Here is a 24,385-nt window from a genome sequence, read left to right as displayed (position 1 = left end):
TTCCCTCACTGACAACAACAACAACAAAATGTGAAATTTAGCAAACAGTACCAGAACTATTTTCGGCATATCTTTAATTTGAACAAAGAATACTTGGTTTTGTGGCCTCTGTAATTCCATGTGGTATTCTGCCTATATGTGCCCAAATCCAAATTATGATCAAGTCTTTCAGTGCAAAGAATCAAATACATTAAAATAAGAGGCATTGTCTTTGTAGTGTAAAGACTGGGAATCTGCCAGGATGTTCAAGGCCTAATTGCATTATAACTGCCAGCTTTAACTCTTCTCTTGAAGCTGCAAACAGTACCTTCAGCTTAAAAAAAAGCAGATGGATTCTTAATAGTTCATTATTAATTCACTTTTTGACATTAATTTTCTGGGTCGGGGAAAATGTAACATTTCTGAAATATGTTAGTGAATCCCAGTGATGTTAAAGAAAATGAACACCAGACAAATCACCAGCATACAATAAGTTCTGTTGCAATAAAAAAGAAACAGAAATGAAGTTCGACGAACACAGGTACAGTACAATACACATTTCGTGAGCTGCAGCAAACCCGTTGTTTTTAAAAATACACAGAAATAAATGCACAGACCAAGCAGTGGATGGCAGCAGAAATGTTCTGCTGCCATTCCAGTAAAGAACAGAAGATTGGGTTCTGAGGGAGTGCAGTGGAATGTGGTGAGTGTAATATTTCCTTGGGCAGTAGTTTGCTATCCAGATGGGCTAGGCAAAACCCACAGGGGCAGTCTCACAACAGGAGGTCTTTGTTTGCTGCACAACCTGTCCCATCTCAGACCTGAGCCAATGCATCTGATTAACTCCTTGGCATATAAATGTCACTCTCTCAGCCTTACTCAAAGTTTTCAGGGAGAAAGTGATTACAGCCTTCCAATCTAGTAGGGTTTCTGCAGTGGGGACCTTGAAGCGCTAGTTTGATTTAGAATGCTCTCTTAGATGCCTGGATATTAACCTTTTTCATGTCTGTATGTGTTGCAATGCTGGTTTATTAGCTTGCTGCAGAGCTCAATGTGTAATTCTAAGGTAATGCTTAGGTAAATTGGCATTTCTTGTATTAGTGCGGTGCACTTTTGAACAAATAATGACGTCTCACAGGTTTCCCAGCTGGTCTGAATCAGGTAAAGATGGTTTCAGTGTTTCTTTTTTTATCTCTATTTTCTATGCAGTCGTGAGTGTTTAATTCAGAGACACCAAACTGCAGGTCTTCGGCAAAAGTTCCCACAATAATCACTCGCTCCACCTCCCCATCTCCACCATGAAGCTGAGTCATTTTCAGGCTAGCACACTGCCCATCTGCACGCCATGGCTTCAAATCCAAATTTGCAGTAAACGTCAAGGACATCAGTGTGCAAATAAACTGTTTTTGAAAATGTGTAAAATCCCTCATCATGCATTCTCTATAGCTATTGATAGAGTTTTACTTCTATTCAATTTATTATGTAAAGCTCATGGAAACATGTAGAACCACTTCTTTCCAGTCAGCAGAAGTAATGTTTATTATTTTAAGGGAATTTGAAGGTTTTCATTTGCTTTCTGATTGCTCATTTTCAGGAGTGACTCACAGTTTTTGGTTGCTGTAAGTTGCGTTTTGTAAGTGTCCAGATGACACTGATGAAAATCTCTTTTAAAAAAAATACACTGCTGGTTTTGCTGATCTCATAACTTTTTGGGGCTTCTTATATCTTGATTCCTATTAATTATGTATTATATTTCATTCTGCAGTTTCTGAAACTCTGTTGGTCATACTGTATCATTTTACACAGCACAATGATATTCATATAGCAAATTATTATTGCAGGAATGGGACCAAACTGATTAATTTGTATTCATGCATAATGCACAGAAGAACAGAATCATGCATTTCAGCAATTCAGGTGTTAGTCAGTTTGTGTTATAATGTTTAATTTTTAATAGAAACCTCAAATTAAAGGTAATTAATATAAATATTAAGGTAATTCAACCAATGTAAATACAAGCATGGAATTATCTATTGGGTATTCCTTGCCTGATTTACTTTAAGTGCTTAAATTAGATCAGGGAAAATAAGATAATTATATCTGGTTCAGAATGTTTTGTTATAAAATATCAAATTTACCTTGCACTTCACATCAAAATGCCGTCTGCATTCTATATTGTGAAAGAAAAAAGAGAAAGAACACGTTAAGATACAAAGATCTGGAATAAACAGTTTTAAATGCTACTGTACTTAAAAACTAAAAAAATCACACCTGGATAAATCTAACCAAACGTGTTTTACAGACACAGGGTTTGCAGCAATAGATTTCTAGATTCTTCAATTAGGAATTATTTTTTAAAATAAATAGTACTCTATAATAGTACAATAATAAGTGGTAATAAATAGTACAGTTAAATACTGTTAATAGTAGTTAAGTACAGTTAAATTGGTATGTACTGTTACCAATTAAAAAATGTATTCTTCAATATCATGTAAATACAGTATGTTGAATATATTGGATGGTTAGATTTTTTCAGATTTTTGTAATACCACATTCCTGTATGAAAGGTAAATATACCCTGTGTTTACATATGTAAACCAACATGTGCATTAGCTCAAAAAAGCACCATTTTACTTGACTGAATTCAGGTTTCCAAGATACAGTAAGTGGTGAAAAGTGAAATGGTGTTGAACCATTTGTATAGTTGTGGTACACAAAGTGAATAGCATTAACTCTGTGACTCATAATCAGGTTAAAAGATTCAAGTAGCTAATTAAAGTAAAAAATCCATTTGTTCACAATCACAGGACAGAAATCTATGTTCTGTGTTGTGAGAACTGGTCACTGATTTAGCTTATTTTGTTTGTTTCTTTGAAAAAATAGATTTTAAGCCCTCTGGAGAACAGAAAAGCACCTTCTTAAAGATAATCATTTGATGTTATCTCCTTCTTTTGTCATTTCATAGATTTTCTGCTTTTTTTTAATGGAAAAGTTTTATTATGCAAAGTTGCTGTGTAAGAAGGGCATTATAAAATGAAGAACTCTCCAGCATGTGTTGGCTGAAGACAAAAATGAACAGTTGTTAAGCTCTATAAAAGACCAGGCTGTTCTTCACCTGCTGTGAAAAACAAAAACATCCCCTTGCCTGGTGTCAGAGGAGCCCATGAGAACTTGGCAAAGCATTTTGGGACACAGTCCAACTTGACCCACCCAGAGACCAATACTTCTGCCCTTTCAAAGATAGTTGTCCTTACCCTTCACAGCTTAGGAGCTCATTTTGTGATGCACGCTGCACCTACAGTAATTTGAAGCCATTTCGCAAATATAATTTTATTGCAAAGCTTAATGCGATGTGTCCCAAGATAAATGGCTTGTGTGATTAAACTGCCGCTCCTGCAGGATTATGATCCAATCAGGACTGACTCACTTAATTGATCTTTAATTACTTAATTGATCCCACTGATGAGTATTCCTGACATTATCAGTGGCAGGGATTGTGCATGTCAAACAGCCTGCACCTAGTGCACAGTGTGTGTATCCGTTCGTATTGGGCTCAAAGGGGTTACGTTTTGAAGATGATAGCACAATTCCTAATTAAGAGTGAAAAAGCAGTCAAGGAAAAGCCCTGCAATTAGCTCTGTCTCATTGGATTTCGGTTTGTAGCCAGAATTCATAACAGCACAGGAAGTGAGGGTTACATCTGATTTCTGTTTGAGACCAGAATTAATAATTACACAGGAAGTGAGGGTTACACCTAATTTCAGTTTGCGGGCAAAATAATGACTGTAAGTTGTTGAAATTGAGTTTTGTTTTCTGTTGGCATTATCTTTCCATATTTTTAACGTGGAGTGAAATGTGCGAGTCAAGTGGGACATTTGTGTCTTGGCCACCACTTCTCTGTAAATAGTCACCCTGTTAATACCGTGGCAGCCTGGGAACATTGTAATCCGGGATCTCAACAGCGATGATTGTCTTGTTTGAGACGATTTTCTAGCTTCAATAATTCAATTTCGTTTTATAGGTTTGACAGAGGATCAATGTTTTTTTTTCCTTATTCTAAAATGTAAAGCGGATCAGTCGGTGGGGGCGGAAAGAAAACAAGGTTAGTTCTGAAGGGGGAATGATTCTTTTTTGGGAAATGTTAAAAGTCTTATCACGTACGCTCTCCTTCTGTGTGTAGATGATCATGCAGGCTCAGAGGAAGAGAAATATAGAAGAGAGATAACATGCAACCAGATTGTATTACATAAAAGTATAGGATATTCAGTTTAGCTGTATTTCAAAATCTGAAGCTGATGAATTTGTGTTTCTGAATAGAAAACAAAACTTGCATTTCTGCACTCGTGGATGAGAAAGATTACCATAATAAGAATTTGCATTGAAGTTCTCATAATGGCTTAGATTAATGTAGGTTGTAGGTAGTGGAGGCTACAGAATATTTCACCGCAGGGTGAATACACAGGTGTTTTGTGTTTAAGAAAGGCTGTGTTTGAAAATCTGTTTATAATATACAGTATAGCAACACACATGGGAGGCACGGTGGTACAAGTGCTGAGCCTTGCTGGAGGCCCTGGGTTCAGTTCCTGGGGTGCTATCTGTGTGGAGTTTGTATGTTCTTCCTGTATTCATGTGGGTTTCCCCTGAGGGTCCATGCTGGTTGGTTAACTGGCTTCTTAGAAAACAGCATCTGGCTTATATCTGTGTCTCTGTGTGGCCTGCAATAGACTGATGTCCCGTCCGGGTGTATTTGGCTTTGTGAAACTGTATTTGCCTAACAGTTTGGGGTGTAAAATTCTATATGTTTAAGATATAAGGGAAAACGATTACTTTATTATGTGTTCAGGATAAGGGAGAGCTGCCTGTGTGTGTCACTGCGTGAATGCATCAGAGGCTCAAGGCATGTCAAATCAAGTTTTGTCCAGAACAACATTTTATGTGCATTTCTATATACAGTACATAATTTTCTTTATTCATAGCTTTGAAGGAAAGGTAAGCGTAAATCACTTGGAATTTTTAGTAAGTGGATGTTGCGGCTGGTACTGTTAATCTTCGGCATTTTGATTTTGTTTCCCTTTAAATTATGATGAGTCCCTTCCCCTTGCAAACACAGAATAAGCAATGATACCGAGAGAGTCGAATATACTGTCAGAATTCACTTTATTTCGTTAAACCTTTGACTACTGTAAATAACTTTGAAATGTAAAGTGATTAAAAATTATTCTGTATCATTTTTGTCAAAATTAATTTTGCTAAGAGTCCATATAAAGCAAGAAGTGTCTATACTAAAACATACTATAGCGATAGCGTTTCTCTAAAAAAATAGCAATAGGTCATCTGTAGAACAAAATATTTAAATAATATTTTTTAAAAAACCTTGTTCTCCATTTACAGTATTTGCTTAATAGCAAAGATATGTAACAAAATATTACTTAAAATAACAGTGTTGTTTAGAACATTTTAGAAAGTAGCTTAGGTCAGGACTAAATTTGTCATTAATATATTGATGATTATTGAACAGAAAAGAAATACCATCATATATTCAGTACTGATTATACTGTTGAAATGATATTCTTTTATGTTATTTTGAAAATCAGTAGAAGAAAAACCAAGGCAACTCAGTGTTCAAAAATATAAACATAAAATAGTTGCAAGCAGATTTTTATCTCTTGCTTTTCTGTTAAGTGGGTTTGCAAAGCTGTTGTAGAATAAACACATTTCCTTCTTTAGTGTTTTAGCTTATGGTATATAATACATTCATCCCTTACCAATGTTGAACTAGAACATGATAATGACGATGGCAATAAAAATAATCATGAGAGTGAGTCCATAATTTTACAGTAAATTCCAATAAGTTGTCTATTCCAGAGAATTAACATCTACTGTATTGTATAAAAAATGTAGAAGATATAATTTCATAACTACTCCTACCACCCAAAAAGCAAGCATGGAACACGAACTTCAAAAGTTAAGTATGCATTTTATATTATTTAAAAGTTCGTTTTCTTCCTTCATTAGTTTTGTAACATATAGCAGTATAATTTGCCAGTATTTGTTCTGGACTCTGTTGCATCAGCATAGACATTTTAAACTACAAATGCATTGTATATTATAAAGATTATTCATAATTTTATTCTGCTATCAATACACAAATCTGACTAGGTCTTTTCATGGTCGCAATAGTTAGAATTAAAAATGTTATTTTGTGTGATCAAAAATATTCACATGCTGTATTTTGTGTGAAGTCTTTTTTAACCATGTGTTTGTGTTGTGTAGCTGCAAATTAGTTGTTGGTGTCTCGTAAAATATTTTCCTATCATTAGATGCTTGCTTCCCTGAATGTGTCCAGATTCGTGGATTTTCTTCAGATACACCTGTAACAGCGGCCTTGGATTCATCTCAGGTGTTTGTGGATGCTGTCCAGGTTATTGGCTATTTTCCTCCATAGAAATGTTGTTCTTGACTATTATTCTGGATTTTGTTTTGACTGATTTCATTTTAGTCATGCTTTGCTTATACTCAAAGCTGTGGCTGATGATCGTAAGTCACTAAAGCCAATATTAAATAATAAAACTTTGACCCAGTCGACATTAACCTCACTCCAGTCACGTCGCCCTTCTTTGCTTTTGATGTGTCTAACTGATGGAAAGTTAACCTTAAGTGTAATGTCTTAGAATTGCTAATGGCCAATGGGGCAGATTTTCTAAACTAAATGTAACCATCCCCCAACCCCGTGATTCCTTCATCTTTGATGTTCTGCAAGTTCAGCAGTGCCTTACAGGAGCCTGAGTTCCAAATGGGTAGGAACATGTCTCTCGCTGGCATCACTGCAAGACTGTAGGCATCCAGCCATCTCAGGAGAAGCTGATTCTCGGAGAGCTGAGAGTGCCATGGCCTTTCAATCCCAAACCTCCCCCAGTGACCCACAATTGCCAGGGGGAAATTAATTTCGAGACTCCAGGTCATAATGGGGTATTCATATGACCCCGGCTCTCATCTTCTGGGCCATGGGTCGATGCTTGGGTATCGTTTTGGAGATTTTATCTTTCAACTTTGATCATTTTAAGATTCATTTTCCCTAAATATCCTTAAAATAGGCTTGTGGCATGATAGAACATCTGTGGTATAGAGTTTTCTATTATAGGTCTGTCCCTTTTTTCACTAAAATGAACTTCGTTCTCTGTGTGCGAACTAATTGTGATTCATTTAAACAGGAATTTTTCCATATAATGGAGTTGTTACATTGTGAGGTGTTGATAATTTTGTATCTTCTGTCAGTTCTTTCAAGGAAAGAGTTACACCTCTGGATTTTGTCTTTTTACGTTCTCCTTATTTTGATACCTCTTTTCTATGCTCTTGTGAACTGATGTTCCAGACTCTGTATAATCATCCTTTAGGTCCATGACCTTGAGTAATGATATCTCTGGACTTCTTCAAATACTTGGATTGCCTTTACAGATATCTGACCTGGTCCCTGATTTTTGGGTAGGTTTGTGGTTGTTTGTACTTCTAAATAATAGATCTAGTAGGAGTTGATTTTCTCATTTTCAGCTGCTTTTTCATAACATTTACCTTGTTTGTGATAGATAGATACTTTATTGATCCTGTGAGGGAAATTGCAGAATGTTTCATACACTTGTCTTGCCTGTTATAAAAATCCTCGAGTTTGGCTTGGAATTCACATACTGTAGACATCTTGGCCTAGCTACTGTAGCTTGTTCCAGATTTTCAGAACCCTTTGTATAAAGAAGCGCCTTCTCCTTAATTTCTGCTTGTGTCCTCTGGTTCCTGTTTCACATTAGATTCTAAAGAATTCTTATGGGTTGACTTTGTCAGTGCCTTTGACTTTGAGGGTGTACTGTATGTGCTTCTCTTCACTGGACAGATTCCAGAACAATAATGTCTTTTTTACTACTCATCACCGAGTTTTACCATCCCTTGATTTAAGTTCTTTGAGTTTAAAATACAGTATATCCAAGCCTTATTTGTTTTTGTATTATTTATCCATATTGTCTAGAAGATGAAAATGATTTCAACATAAGTGCCTAAGACTTTTACACAGATAGCTTTTTCAGGCTCAATTTAAATTTGCAGTGCATGTTGTTGCTACCTGCTACCTGCATGTAATACTCTGTTTTGATTTGCATTAAATGTCACTTGCCAGGCATTTTAATTGAGTAATTTTGAATCTTCTTTCCAACGTCTACAGTGTTTGCTAATTTTACTATCATTTGCAATGTGAATAGTTTACTATTGCAGAATTTAGACTGTTGATATAAATCAGGAAGAGCAGTAGTCCGAATGCAGATTTCTGTAGTATTCTGCTCAGTGGACTGTGTGATTACATCCCTGCTATAACTACTGTTTGTAGAAATATAGCCTTTAATTGTGCAAATGTTTTTTTGTCCAGTATAGGTTTCATTTTAGTATTAAATGGGATTATATGGAATGTGTTGTATCATACAGTACCATTTCTGCAGTTTACTGTGCTGTATATGTATTGCATCATATACTGTATTTCATTTACATCTACAGTAGGTTACACAGGAGGTTGAAGTTGTAATATGATTAGCATTAGATTTGAAGACATTTATTTGTAATAGCCATTAGGCCAGTTCTTTATAAGAAAATGTCCCAAATTAGAATCCATTTATTAATCCAACAGATTAATCCATTTATTAATAGAATCTGTTGATTATCAGTCTGAAAGTGTGTTTTCTTCAAAGCATCCTGTTGCATTGGAGCTGGAGGATACAAAAACATTAAATCTGTGCACAGGCTATACCCAGTAAAAGACTGGGTTTACCCATTGGTTAAGGGTCGTGTGCCTTCTTCCTCTGCTTCAGAGGGCACTTTGGGTACCTGAACCAGTTAGACAGGGGTTACATCTTGCCTCTTAAATAGGCTGAACATCACCGTTCCGGTTGCTTAAAGCTAGTGATCAAAGCTGAACATTGTTGTAGAAATGCCCCTAAGAAAAGAAGATTAATTAATAAATATGCATTATTAAGCTACAGTTAAAAGCAGAATAAAGCTTTTTTTTTTAATTTTCATTATACTGTAGGTTGTAACATTGAAATAGTTTCAAGTGTCGTCTCTCTCTCCTGAGATTTGAAAGACAAGGTGGCTCTTAGGTTTCATAGGTTTTGCATACAGGCCATCGGATTGTTTCTAAACAACAGAGTGGGGTAGGGATTTCTTTCATGAAAATATGCCTTTGCATTTCAGTTAGCAGAATTTTAGCATTACAGGTTCAGTTATGCTGTTTGCCTGTTGATGTTGCCTCGATGTTGTTCTTTTAAGGAAGAGCTAGATAGATCAGATAGAATCAGATAGATGTTGCTTTTATGTACTCGCTGGCATCTACAGCTCATGACCATTAGACTGTAACCTAGGTGACAATTTCTTAATAGAACTGTACTCTGACCCTTGTTTGCTTGGGAAATTGATAGTGTCCATTTAGCAGTGACTAAATCGGAGAGCACTGCCAGGAAAACCTCCTCCATACTTCAGGGTATAAATAATAAAATCTCTCTGGTACTCTGGTACTCTGGTTTCGTTCTACAGTCCAAAGAGATGCATTCCAGATTCACTAGCATCTACAGATTGACCCCCTTAAACCTGCAAGTCAAGTGCCCTTCGCTGTGCTGGTGTCATATCCAGGATTTTCCTGCCTTGTGCCCACTGTATACTAGATTAATAATAATAATGATAATAATAATAATAATAATTATTATTATTATTATTATTATTATTATTATTATTATTATTATTATTATTATTATCTATTACCTTTCCAAAGCTAAGAATGCTGTACATGGTATAATGAAAAAAAGATCAACTGTAAGACAGTCAAGCATAGGTGAGTTTTAAGATGACATTTAAAAGCAGTCCACGAATCTGCCTCTCAGAGGGTCGTGGGATTCTATAACAGTGGAGCAGCGACAGAAAGTACAGTCACCAGGAGTCCAATATTTACTCCCAGGTACAGTGAGCAGAGAACCGGCCTCAGCTGAGTGCACCCTACAGGAAGGAGTGGAAACATGAAGGAGATCAGCTACGTCTGATAGAGACAGATTATTCAGAGCCTTATAAGTCAGTAATAAAATCTTGGATTGAATACCATACAGTATGTGACTTTACAGGCAATCAATGTAGAGATTTAAGTGTGGGAGTGATATGCTGTCAGGGTCTTGTGTAAGTCAGTAGTCCAGCTGCAGAGTTTCAGACGTATTGCAACTTACTGAGGAGAGTGTTGTGGAGCCCACAGAGCAAAGAGCTGCAGGAATCAAGCCTTGATGTTATAAATGCGGGAATCAAACACTCAGCATCAGACACTGATAGAAATTTTTCACATGGGGCTTGAAGGACAGGAGAGGATCAAGTAAGGCTCCCTACTTCCTGACCAAGGCTGACGCCTGAATGGGGAACCCGTCCACCACCGCTGTGGAGCTCTGTAGCTTTGCCAGCTGACATTTACTGCCCACCAGTAACATTTCTCCTTTGTTACTGTTAAGTTTCAAAGAATGAGGTGGAGCTCAAGTTCACTGTGACCTTGTAATGGATTGACGTGCTGTTGACAATGGATAGATAATACTTATATAAATATGAACATGTACTATACATTACTGTGTTTTACACTGTACATACAGCTGTACTGTATGTGTATACTATAGTATTGGTGAGATCAGAGATTACTTTCAACCTATGTTCATTTGACAGTAATATAAACAGTTATCGTCTTCCTCAGAAGATAAAGCACACATAAGACGCTAAGCCATGCAGGATATAGTGACACAGCTTATTTGAATATATTCAACATAGAGGATACATACTGTACTGAACCTGCATGGCAAGAATCTGTTGTTCTATATAAGGGTCAGAACCTTTTCAAGAAATACTACTACATACTCCATATGTACTGTATGTACAGCGTAGATCTACAGTATATACCATAACAATAATTGTTCATTTAAAGCCCTTACTCTGATCATTTGAATTAATATTATATTACTGATAAGTATCACCTATTTTTCATGTGATCTAACAGATCACTTTGAATATGTGTATTCTGCATGAAGAAAATCATTTCTACACCTGACTCAAAGTGTCAAGAATTTCACTCTTCTGTATTTTTCTACAAAGACAAATATTTTGTTCCTTAAGAATTGCAGTACATAAATCAGCAATTGCATCATCATCATCATTATCATCATCATCTTTATACCTTTACTTTAATATCCATCTGTTAATTTGATAGTTTATGAAGGAATTAGACAAGTGTCAGGAGACATACTGTAGAAGTCAAAAAGATAGGAAAGGAATTAGCAAAGAATCGATGGCTGTAGTTCAGTTAATAAATATATTCTGCTTGAAGCACAGAACAGATTGGAATGGAAATAAAGGTTGGAATGCAAACCCAAAACATTTATTAGAACAATAAAATAAAATACGAGGAGAAAAAAAACATTGTATTAAATGAGTAAAAAGAATAGGATTCAGTTAAAAATCAATGGCAAGCACAGGTAAATATAATGATGGAATGGGGGCAATGTGGGCAAAAATAAATAAGAAAAGTTTTTTTTTTTCCAGTATTAGCAAAAGTAAAGAACAAAGTAAACTGTGTCTGAGGTAAAAATAGAAAAATGTTAGACAATGGCAGGACAAAACAGCTGTATTAACTTAATATCTCACTCGGGTGTTTACCAAGGAAAAAACAACAACATGTCCTAAGTAAAGGAAAAGTTCTGCGTTCAATAGTATTAGCACAGAAGGAGTGGAAGTGCTCGATTCTAGAAGCACTTAGATTAACAAAGCTCCTGGGACTCGTAATCTAGTAATTCTACTTAAGGAATAAATATATAATATTGACAGGCCATCAACAAAGCACCTCCAGCAGTCACACACCACATGGGTAATGGACATTAACTGTAAAAGTGCACAATGTACTTTCCTTGTGGACTCGAAATGTTCTTCCCCTTGTTTTTCCAAGTGTTCAGGTTTCTTCCCGAAGCCCTGCTGGCTAAAGTGATGGGCCTGTCTTTATTGTCTCTTTGTGCCTGTGAACAAACTGTATGTGTGCACTGTATATCCAAGGTCTAGTGCTTCCTTCCTCCTGGGTCAGACTCCAGGGTGAGTCTGCGCAGGTTTCCGATAAAGGTTACATTGGATACAGTCGGATAAGTTGGAAGATGGCGAGTTTTAAAAACTTCTGAACAAATACTTGGATGATGATGCTAACACATTATTGTCATCTCCTAGATACTGTGCATTGGCAAAACAAAAGAAAAGGAAACCAAAAGTTAGGTTGAATATTTTAATCTGTGCAGACTTCGCTGCTCACGTTGAGTTCCTTCAGCCTGCCTGTACAGGCAGAATGTCCTGAATCCCAAAAAGAACCTGGTTGCTCTTTTCTGGTACTTGAAATGCTCCTGGTTCTGCAGTGTTAATACTAATTATTACAGAACTTTGTCTTTCCATTGCAAACTGTCATTGTCTCATGCAGCTCAGGCGAATGAAGTCTCCAACAACTATTACTGCTGTTTTTGCTTTAACGATAGTATTTGCGTTATAGTCAAGAGCAATGACTAAAATTCCAGGACTGTGATATAGATGTCCTAGGACCTGCTGTCTTGAGCTCCCATGTCCTGGCTGTCTGATTCCAGGGCCTGGAGTGGAGCAAAATTGTTCCCGAGCTTAAAGAAATGACATACAGTAGATCAATCAATCAATCCATCAATCAAAGTTTATTTATCAAATGCTCAACAATACAGCGTTCAGCAGTAATTGCTGGCAACGAAATGTATTTTCTGCGAGCTCACTGGGTGGAAAGAAAAAAAAATCACAAAATTAAAAGTTACAGAATAAAGTTACATAATAATAGTGCAATAAAAATTGAATTAAAAAAAACTCAATATAAATAGAACTGCAACATATCCAGGGTGTATGCAATACATTATTTCCAAATAGTGTGCCAAATACAGTGGAAAACTGTATAGGTATGTCCCTGTAACCTGACCCTTTAACAAAGACCATTAGGGTGGTTGCAGAAGGTGACTGCAGCTTGACTGTTTAGCAGTCTTATTGCCTGGAGGTAGAAGCTGTTCTGTAATCTGTTGGACTTTGAATGCTTCGGTACCGTTTACTGGACGGTAGGAGAGAAAACAGTTTGTGACTGGGATGACTGGGGTCCTTGAGAATGAACCTGGCCTTCTTCAGACAGCTGAGTAGATCTCCTGGATGTTTGGTAGCCTACATCCGGTAATGAGCTGCACTGACTTCACCACCCTCTGCAGTATTTTGAGATTGATAAGGTAAAGGAGCAGAATCCTTCTAGTCTTGAACAAAGAAGACTATGAGGTGACCTGATCCAAGTGTTCAACAAGGATGCCACCAACCGGAAGACGCAATTGGAGATGTATTAAAACTCAAGAACAGGAGGCACTTTTTGAGTCTGTAACAAACTACACATCCATGTTGTTAAAGCTTCTTTTAAGAAATACCTGGATGAGATTCTTAGATCAATTAGTTCCTAGCAGCCAAACGAGCTAGATGGGGTGAATGACCTCCTTTCATTTCTGCACTTTTCCTCATGTACTCGTGCTGAGAAACAGATCTGCATGGTGTGAAAATCAGGCAGAGAACTAAAGCTGAGTCTGTGTTTTCATGTGAGACCTGAAACATTTATTCAGTTAAAATATTAATCTGATGTAGCTGTTCACGTACATGTTAAATCCTGGTTAATGCATTGTGAAAATGCATGGTTGATGTAACACGGCAGGGATACCCTGGGAACTAAAGCAATCTTGCTATGATATTCTACTTCAACTTGGCTTTAATGATTAATATTCAATCTGTCATCTGCTTTGCTTTCATTTGAACTGGGCACTGTAGTTGTTAAGTCCCCTGCTAGGCTTTGTGTAGTTCAAATGTTTTTGTGTTTGATTTCTGTTAACATACTAATTTCCCAAGTACAAGGAAACATGCAGCAGCTCTTTCTCACTATATGGGAAATTGCAAGAAAGAAAATAATTACTGTTGTGTACCGTGTGGTAGTTCGTGAATGAAAACCTACCTCTGCAGATATCATGGCTGAAAACAGTGCAATGTTGAATTTGTGTTACACCTGTGTGGCACAAGAACGGATGTATTAAAGTTAGTGTTTCAGAGTTGTGAATTATTCCTAATTGTAATATTAGGAATATTAAAAGCTTTTCATTAACAGGCGATATAATTAATAGTTACAGCAGCTCAGGATACACAAGTTTCATTTTGGTGCGGACTTAGATATCGGAATTGATTTTAATTTTTTCTTCTGCAGTTGTAGCCTGCAATTTTTTTTTTATGTGAAGTGCAAAATTGAAATCGTAGTGATCTCCGCTTCGTGGAACAGCTTTCTCTAAAAATATACGTGACCAAAAGTGAAGTAAGACTTGACCAGTCCGTGCCATTTTCTAATGATGAAGATGTATGATTACAGCACGTTCCTGTAACAGTAAAACATAATTACTGGAATCAAGGATCAGTAAACAAGGATGTCTAATATTCAGATGGATTGAGGCTAATCGAGAGGGTAAATGTGAAACATTGTCTCTTCGCAGCATTATATCTAACAGTGCGAATGCATTGCTAATGGTTGGTGCACCACATCTGCTGTAGCAATCAAGTATGGGATAAGTATAATGGAAGAAATGGGAAATGCTTTTATGATGTTGCAGACCACAATGGACTGAAATAATTTTTTTGTGGGCTGAGAGGAGATGTTGGTTTTTTTCTGATCGGACTTTAAAAGCAGTTTAATGGTGTTGGTTGAGATAAATGGTCCAGTCAGTTCCCGGCAATGGAACAAACTTGCACAGCATGTAACCTTTCTTAATATAATCTTAGAAAAGCAAACGGGGGGTGATTAAAAATAGGTTAGCAAAATGCCAAATAGCACAGAAAGAAAAGGTAAGGAGAAATTTTTCGAAGTCAGATTCTCTCCCTCACGCTTCCAAGATGTTTGGAAATTCATGAGGATTGTATAACACAGTGCCAGCTCATGCAGTTCCTACTCCCAGCTGAACTGTGCTCTCAGCGTGCTGTGGGGGGGCTTCACCTGCCACGTGATAGCGCCCCCTTCTGCCTGTGGCTCTGTGTGTTCTTTGGTGTTCAGTGCATCCATTTGACATGGATTTCCCAAGAAATCCCTTCCCTACGTCAGGCGTGACATGGCCCCAGCCTGAGCAGTGTACTCCGGTTGCTGGAGTGCAGAGCAGCCTATACTCCAGTTCACTTGGTGCAAGTCTTGGCTATCACATCACAGGCCTCTGGAAAAAATGTGTTTTTCAATGAAAAATAATTCATTGGAATTCTGGAATACTGCTGAACATACCATAAAAGTTGTAAAACTGTAATTGTTGTCAGAGCACCAGTGAATTTGCATTTTCTAGTTATACTTTAAAGTGTGTACTAGAAGGACCACATCATATAATTTTCATAGAATTCTGTAGATTCCAACCAGGTAAAAGGTTCAAAGCATCAGTGAATGTCCCAGTAAATCATAGCCAAATTTTTGAGCAAGTTAGAAAGCTTTCTTATCTAGTTTGTGCTTACCTTTCCCTGCATAAGGTCTTTTTTATGTCAGCCTTTTGAGCAATGCCTTGTTAACAGTAAATAACAAGTAAAGGTTCATTTAATGAAATTAAACTTCAGCATGAAATGAGCTGTACCTGTTCCTTTGCAGTCTGCACACGCTGACGCAGCTCCTTACTCGAGCTGTAGATAATGCAATTTAATGGATACATACGTACCTTCAGAATAAGCTGTATGACAGAACAGCTACTCATTTATTGCCGAAGCAAGTTACATCTACAGTTTATCTGTTTATACAGTACGGTTGGTCATTTTACCAGAGCAGTCTAAGTGAAGGGTATAAGAGCAGTGTTTCACCCTGGCTTTGAATCCAGTTACAGCTCCAGACCACTCCTTCACACTGCTGCCTGATCGCACAAAGTCATGACATAGTAGAAAGGGAGGACGAATTGATAGAATTGGGGTATAAACCCTTAGGGTGAAAGGAAACCAGTGAAAAGGCACTCTAGTGCAGGATGGCAGAAGTCAAACCGCTGCTTCCAGACAGATTCTATCTGAAGACAGCTCCGGAGGGGCAGCCGTTTCTCAGCACCGCCAGCACACTTCAGGAGATGACACAACGCATTACCTCATTTTGAGCTCAATTGCCAGATCTCTTGTGCTCTCGCCTGTAAACATCAGTTTTCCATGCTCGTATTGTGAATGAAATAGGTATCTCTGATCTGTTGAAAAGATTGCTGGGGAGACTCAACAGCTGTGCATTCATGTACACTTTTATTGATGAGTAAACTGTATTTTAATGATCACTGTCACCTGTAAATTGTGCTTTAGAGTAGGAATCCCCAGTCATAGTACTGTGGATCTACTGTACACACCTGCTGGGTTTTCCTCAATCTAAGCACTCAGTTTAATAGTTGGATCCTTAATAGACCTACTGTAATAGGTTTAATTTAAAGTCTTTAATTGTTTTCAGTTGTTAAACACGTAGGATGTTGCCTTTTAACTGTCATGTTTCATATGTAACTTAAAATCTCCAACCTGAGGGTACAGAAAAACCACTTGTAATGGTTCTTACCCAGAAACATGTTAGTTCAGTTAAGGAGTCATGTTGAAAAAGAGCTCAGCTGCACTGAAAAAGCAGCAGGTGTGTGCTCCCCAGGACAAAGACTGGGAGTCCCTGCTGGAGGGATGAGCAGGCAACCACAGCTGAGACTGACGGGAGGGCAGCTTGCCTGAGTTTGTAATTAGCAGATTTTTAGTGTTTTCACCTGGGAAACAGACTCAGCCAGAGGACACTGCGACATCGCATGACATTAGCGCCTTCAAAACAGCTGATCTGAATTCCAGTTGGGTTAATGAAGTCGCCACGATCTGAGGTGGCACGAAAGCCAGAAATGAACGTGGACCTTCAAGATCAGTGCTGCTCCCCCCTGACCTGCTGCCTTAGGCTTTAGCCGGCAGGGCCTGGGGTCTCCAGGTGTTTGTTTTTCCTGAGCTCTCAGTTACACAGTGGGTCTGAGGATTTCATTAACTTCAGAATTGCCATGTTTCTAACCAGGCTCTCGAGTGTTATTATGGTAACTGTATTTGTAAATAAATAAATATTTTGAGTTATCAACCGGAAAAGTATAAGACACTGCCTATTTGTGTCCAAGTAAGGAAATGAAAAGGTTTAAAATGGTGGCTAATTGTTAGAGCAAAGCCCGGAAGACCCCAGTTTAACCCCCCTGCTCTAGCCAGTATGTGGACCTTGGCTGCTCTCTGCAGTTCAGTTCAGTGAGCTTCTGCCCAGAACCCAAGTGGATTTCATCAGTGCATGATCTTTTTTATACTGATTAAATGCGGATTTGAGTTACAGCTTTAGTTTGAGGTGTACGTGTGGTTGGATGATTACGAAAAAACAGTCGGGTTTAGGGATTTTTAGCCAAAATCACAAAGCATCCCTATTTTCGGGTTAAGTGAAAAATGAGTGCCCAAAGGGAAATATACTATTTAACAGCGTAACAGGATGAGCCCAATTATCTGATAAATTATGGAGATAGGAACAGGCTAAAAGGGTGATGATAGTTATCTGTCCAAAAATATGATAGTTATTTGGCTAAAATATGCATTGATACTGTATGTGGTAGAAACAGTAACAGGAGTAAAAAAGGGCATTGCTGTTCTTCATTACAAAAACCTTACTTTGGTATGGAAGCACATAATGTAAAATTATGTATTTGCATCATCTAGCTCCAAATGTAGGTTTTAAACTTAATTGTCATATATACAGTAATTTGGCTAATAAGTTGCAAATTTATAGCTAATCTTTTTTATTCTTATTATTTAAATCCTTATTAAAAGAAATGCTTAGATTTTTCTTTGATCTGCAGTTACAATAGAAATATCCTGTTCTTAGGAAGTCAGAGAAAGTATGACTTTTAAACCTTTAATTTATTGATAAGGGGCTCTGTGCTGTTTAGGATTTTTAATAAATTAGAGGCTTGGAATATAGGTGCTGTATTTCTTCTAATGTTTTTTTCTGTATCTTTAAAGAATAAAACAATTGTAATGCCAATTACAGTAAATTAATCCCTGTAATCAGGTGACATGATTTCTAAGATATTTTTAGCTGGAATTTGCATTTGAATGGGACGGTTACGGTTGCTCATTGTGAGGAAACAAAGATTAAAGTGCTTTCGCTCTGACAGGACTTTTGTATAGAGTGGCATATTGTGGCTGGGAAGCCTGTGTAATCATTTCCAAGCCCTGCAAGCGAGCGAACGTTCAAGCTCAATGCAAGGAAATCAAAAGATTATCCCTGACGTTCTGTAAACACATCATGAGATTTTAAGAAATCCCTCCACCAATCATTTTGCATAATCTCCCAGCACAGCTATATGTAGTTTTATTTTTATATTGACATCTCTCGCATGGAATAGAGTTTCTTATTTTTCTCACATCTGTGATCACGTCTGAGCTCCAGCATTGCAACCAAATCTGCAGGCCGGTTTGGTACACATAATTACGATTTCTCTGCACAATTAAACAAGCTCACTGGAGCTTTTACTTTTATGTTTGGTGTGCGCTGTGTGTAGCTGGTTTTGAAGATTTTTTCTTCTTCTCCTGATTTTTTCCCCTGAAGATGCTGAACCAGCTCATGCACAGCTAATTAACATTTACAGGACTTTTCCCCTCATTTTTGAGTTAATTTGCCATGTGTAGTAAAACAAGGTACATCTGATTGCGGAGCCTGTATACATTACTACATAAACAGTAGTCTCCATATTTGGCCATACCCGTTGATACAGTGTGAGCCATGTTGGGTTTCACAATCAAAATCAATATGCATTCAATATCCATCCTTTCATTTTTCATAACCGCTTAATCCATCGTGTCTTTGAACTAGGGAAAGAAAAACTGAGTCATCCCATAAGAAACCCACAAGATGCAATCTCTACACTGCAAACACCTTACCATGAGCAAAACATTGTAGGATTATCAATATTTCTTATTGCCAAACAAATCTGTTTACAATATTTGCATATTCTTCTAACAACGTTTAAAATGATTCCCAATTCCATAAGAGAAGGTGTTGCCTATAGGCTTTTCATGGGGTTACACACTCAGGAGGGATTTTGGACCTTTACTGTGAGAAGAACTTCTCCAGCTCCTGAATTTTCCTTGGCCTGCGCCTGTGGACTGTAGGGGTTGGTTTAATCCTCCAGTGGAATATTAGACTGGTGTCTGGGGCTTGTGGTGGCCAATTAGGAACGTTCATCTCGTGCTGCCTTTTACCAGTAAATTAGGAGCTGTGCTTCAGATTTTTATTTTTTTAGACCGTCCGTTTGTGGACCTGAGTTTCAGGTTTTTGGGAGAAAATATCCTGATGTACTTTAAAACCCATATCTGTTCCCCGGTTCTGACAAGGATACCAGGGCCAGTCGATTAACAACATGGCAGAACAGATATTCTTTTATGAAAAGGGCTGCACACTTCAGAATGTATTAAACCATTGCCAAGACTGTCCAAATATTGAGTTTGTGTTTCATCCAAATGTCATTCAGCCCCATTTGACTCGGGAATGAATTATTGACTGTTTTGCAAATTCATGTGTTCTTCTGTTTCCATGGACCTCTGTCATAGACACCAGATTCATGAAGTCAGTGTTGGATGGCAGATGTACAGTGTCCTGATAATTCCAGAATTACGGGAAAATTCTCCCAACCGCTACCCATCAGAGCCAAAGCTGGGATGTCTTATGAGTTTTTTATAGCAATCGCTATAATCACTACAATTGTAAAAGTTGATAATTTACTGTACCCTCAGATCTTCAGGCACATTCCTTACTTATTGTTTTTTTAGTCTCCTTTACCAGCTCATAGCAATCATGGTGACTTTCAGAAAACTGTCTAAGGCTGTATGGAACTACCAGATAGCTAAAACACACGTACGGCATTTATTTTCAAAGTATTTGCAGGCTGTCATAGCTTATAAAATTATTGATTAATATGAATAAATGTGAACGTGCATTTTGACTTTTGTAATAATGTGTGCAACTGAGAGAATCGAAAGGAAAGGTGAAGTTTTATTTCATGTACTCTAGAACATATTTAATAATAATGAATTCATCTCATTATGCATTTATACTCTGCCTTAAGATTTAATCTTTTTTTGCTAATCACTTCAAACTGCAGTGCAGTTCTCTTAGTTCACACTGCAGTGTCAACCAATTACCCTATTGGCCATAAACAACAGTACTTGAGATATTTTTACAGGTTTTTAAATCAGAGATGAACGTTTGAATTCAAAAGCCCTCTTTGAGACTGATTTACTGTATGTAGACCCTTTAATTTAATTTAGGTTCACCTTGGCTTATACTGTTCCTCAGATGCTGTCTAGCAAGATGGCAGGCCTACCTGACGCCTGCTTCTTGACCCAGGAATTCTGCTTGCTGCAATACTGTGTACATCCTTGTATTTGAAATGTTTAAAAGTATAATACAGAAATAAGACATATTTTCACATGCAGTGTGTATATTCTGCAGTTAGTCTATAAAGAGACACTGGGCGAGTTAGGCGTAGGTTGATCAGTCCAATCCCCTGACATTATGAAAAATACAGCTGTTTACTAATCCTTCATTGTCACAAAAGAGGATTGCATCCCACCAACAGATCGTTCATTTAAACCTTTATCTAACCAGAAAAGATAAATTATCATTTATAATGATGACCTGGACAACACCCTTTTATACTGCAGGACATTGACTGCTATCTGAGTGAATTGCCGTGCTTTACTTTAGTACATCTGTATCCTCAGCATGTAAAATAACCACCCTAATACATACTTACTGTACTATGTTTAATTACATCATGTGTCTTAGCTTTTGATCTGCATCAAATCAAGCCTAGACAATGTAGATATGTCTGGAGTGACGCAGATCTAAAACTGTCTGCAGTGTATGGTCTCCTGTCATTGAGTCTTATTTGAAATTCTGATTTCGAACAAGATTTGCTGTGATGTTCTCAGGCACAACCTGTCAGAGGAAGAATGCTGTTATCTGGGAGAGGAGGATAAGTAGAAAAAAAGGAAAGCAGCAACAAAGCTATGTACAACAGTACATAAATATTTCTTCCTATTTAAAAAAAAAATCCAAAATAATTTTTGTAATTCTTCTTACCAAAAGTGTCTGTGTGACATATTTTTCCTCTTTTACAATAAGAATAGATCTTCACTTCCACTCTCATGCAAATGTGAGGATAATGAACCCACGCTGTTCCCCAAAGACCATACAGCTGCCTTTCTTGAGCACCAGTTGGAGGAGTGATACAGATCTCGCTGACACTGCAAGGTCACAGGGACCTGTGTTTGAGCCTGAGCCTGGCATGTCTGTTATGTAGCAAAGCAAGAAGGCACTGGCCCCATCAGACGGAGCTGACTGTATAGAACATTGCCTCTGAAGGACCTGCAGTCCTAGCGAATGACTGGCTTATTAATGACGGGCTAGCCAATGTGAACCAGGGATATCTGGACCTCAGAGTTCTATTTGCACTCTGTGTTGGCAACCATGCAATATATTTTGACAGGATTTATTTCAGGTAAATTAAAACTATTTGTATTGATCAGTCAGTTTTGTAAAACAAATGCTACTTTTAATTTATGGAAGAGTCATCGCCATGTTAAGTGTGTACCTGTGTGTTTGTTTTTTGGCTAATAAGAAGTGACAGAGATGTACTGTACATATATTTTTCAGGATGATGATTCAAAATTTTTGGGAGAAGGTGCTTGTGGATTTTCTTTTTAAAAAAACACAACATGGCAGAGATTATGCAGTGAATCATTTAGTCTGTGTATTAAAAAACAAGCATAATGCTGTAATACAGCAGGAAAATCTGTGACAAGTTATGTCACTTCAGCATTAATCGAAAAAGGTGCCACAGACCTAAATTATAATGATTAAAAAACATGGGTTTGCAGGAGAATCCTTAGAAGCTTTATGCTAAGCTGAACACAGGATTCCAACACCCGCTGAGTGGGGCCTAATCTCCTTTGATGGTTTTACCAAGTCTGAGTCCACAAATAAATTGTAGCCAAGGCACGGCACTGTGTCTGGTCTATGATACTGCATACTCACGTGTCCCGGTAGGCAGATAATCAATTCGTAGGTTTCCCCACACAAGGTTAACCCTGAGCTTTCCTATCAGATGAGTTGCTTTTGCATTTGTTGGAAAAGATACAGCACGAAAGGCCAAGGAGGCTTAATTGAGGAGAATTACAGTGTGACATTGGAGCTAGCAGGATAGCTTGTCACATAATCCAGAGCAATTAGCTTGCTTTCCTCTGCAGCAGTAAAGAGTGAGGGAGCAGAGGAGCTGAATTTAGGTGCCCTACAGGGCATGGGAAATCACATTATCAGATTTTATTTTCTTTTGTTCTGCTTCCCCTTGTTGTTTTTGGCGGATCAGTACAGTATATTCAGTGAGCTGCTCTTTATAGAAAGGAAAAGCATTACACTTGATGGCTACGCTACAGAACGTCTCCACTTCTTCTCAGTGGGTTTTAGAAAAAAGGGGACTGCTGTATATGCAGGTTGTTTGAGAGATGATACCTTTAAACAGTGAGTGGACATTGCAGTGATTTTGCTTTTTAGCTGAGGGCAGAATGATTGTGGTCCATTTTTCTTAACGTGGTGTAGAATCAAATTGTTTATGCTTGCAGAATGAGACCTCTGCTTGGGAACTTTTTGTTTAGCCTGCCTTCAGTTGTGTGACCTCTTGTATTTTTGAACCTCCTTGCCTAGAACTTTTAATTGTTCACAAATTATAATTATCATTTTATACAGATGTATTGTGCCTTGTGGTTTAATTTCTTCACTATTAAAATGTGACAGTGAAATCTGATTATTTGCTCAGCAGATGCCTTTGCCCAGAGTGAACTGAATCTTCAATTTCCCTTTCGGTGCTGATAATTGTTAGATGATATCATGCTTAAATATGATTAAAAATCATGCTTCAAAATATGAATATCTTTGTGATGATTATCCCCAAAATACTGTGTTTTAAAAGTTACATTTTAGGATTCTCTTAGCAGAATCATCGTTGTAGTACAGTGGTACTGTACACTCACCAGCTATCAGTGGGGAGGAGTGATGAAGCCAGTTCAGAGATGGGGGTTATTAGGAGGCCATGATTGGTAAAGGCCAACAGGAAATTTGGCCAGGACACCAGGGTAACACCCCTACTCTTTTTGAGAAACGCCCAGGGATTTTTAATGACCACAGAGAGTCAGGACCTCGGTTTTACGTCTCATCCAAAGGACCGAGCATTTTTACAGTATAGTGTCCCCGTCACTATACTGGGGCATTAGAACTCACATAGACCACAGGGTGAGCACCCCCTGCTGGCCCCACTAACACCTCTTCCAGCAGCAACCTTAGTTTTTCCCAGGAGGTCTCCCATCCTGGTACTGACCAGGCTCACACCTGCTGAGCTTCAGTTTGCTGTCAGATGTGAATTGCAGGGTGACATGGCATGGCATGGCATGGCAAGTGTTAGCTTCAATAGCATGGTTGAGTAGCTTGTTCAATACTCCCACAACGCTTTGTGTCAAGAAGTGCTGTTTTTGATTTTAAATGCACTTACCCTTTTCTTACCCTTTTCTCTCTGTTCACTTTGAATTTATTTTCTTACTCTTAATTCTGAGGAAGTTCATCTAGCTAACTTTGTCAGTGCCTTTGAAGATTGTATACACTTGAGTAAGGCTTTTTCATAGTCTACTCTGCTGAAAACTAAAAAAAATTACATTTAGTAGCAGCACTGGCAACAGCCTTTTTTGTACATGGAAAATGTCTGCTTTGAACAACTTTGGAATGTACCAGAGATTTATCACAAACGGAAGGTGATCTCAGAGGGGGGACGCATTTAACATTTGGCACAGAGGAAAGAAGAGAAGCTTGTTAAATCATAAAAATAATAAAATTAGTCTGAAACTACATTCTGTGCCACCCAAGACTCTTGTCAGGCAACTAACAGATATCCCAGTACTACTATAAAAAAAACCCTATTTAGGATTTAGGATTAGCAATTGAGCATTTTTCAGATCTCAGCTTGCAGCAGCGATATCTTGTAGAAAGAGGAAACAGTGTATAGGAAGACTTCCCCAACCTGCCCGCTGTAGAGCCGCTTCAACACATAACAGGCAACACAGCCCCGTACTGGAGATTCGGTGCTAATTATAAAGGAGCCAGCTTTCTGGCCGACCGCACTGCGTGCCTGCAAGAACAAGGGCAAGGCATTTCTGTGAGAGCCCAGAGGGTTACTGGCTGGCTGATCCCCCTGTCCCTGGGGGGCACTTAATC

General features: G+C 37.9%; 1 protein-coding gene across 1 annotated transcript in view; it reads left to right on the top strand.

Annotated features, from left to right (window-relative positions):
• Positions 1 to 24,385, top strand: part of kcnb2b (potassium voltage-gated channel subfamily B member 2b) — a 118,957-nt gene that overhangs the window by 3,020 nt on the left and 91,552 nt on the right. The window lies entirely within an intron of this gene.

Source organism: Atractosteus spatula, chromosome 6 (genome assembly GCF_055471065.1).
Source record: "Atractosteus spatula isolate fAtrSpa1 chromosome 6, fAtrSpa1.hap1, whole genome shotgun sequence".
Classification (NCBI taxonomy): Eukaryota; Metazoa; Chordata; class Actinopteri; order Semionotiformes; family Lepisosteidae; genus Atractosteus; species Atractosteus spatula.
The sequence above is the reverse complement of the archived record's forward strand: the minus strand, read 5'-3'. Positions and strand labels throughout refer to the sequence as shown.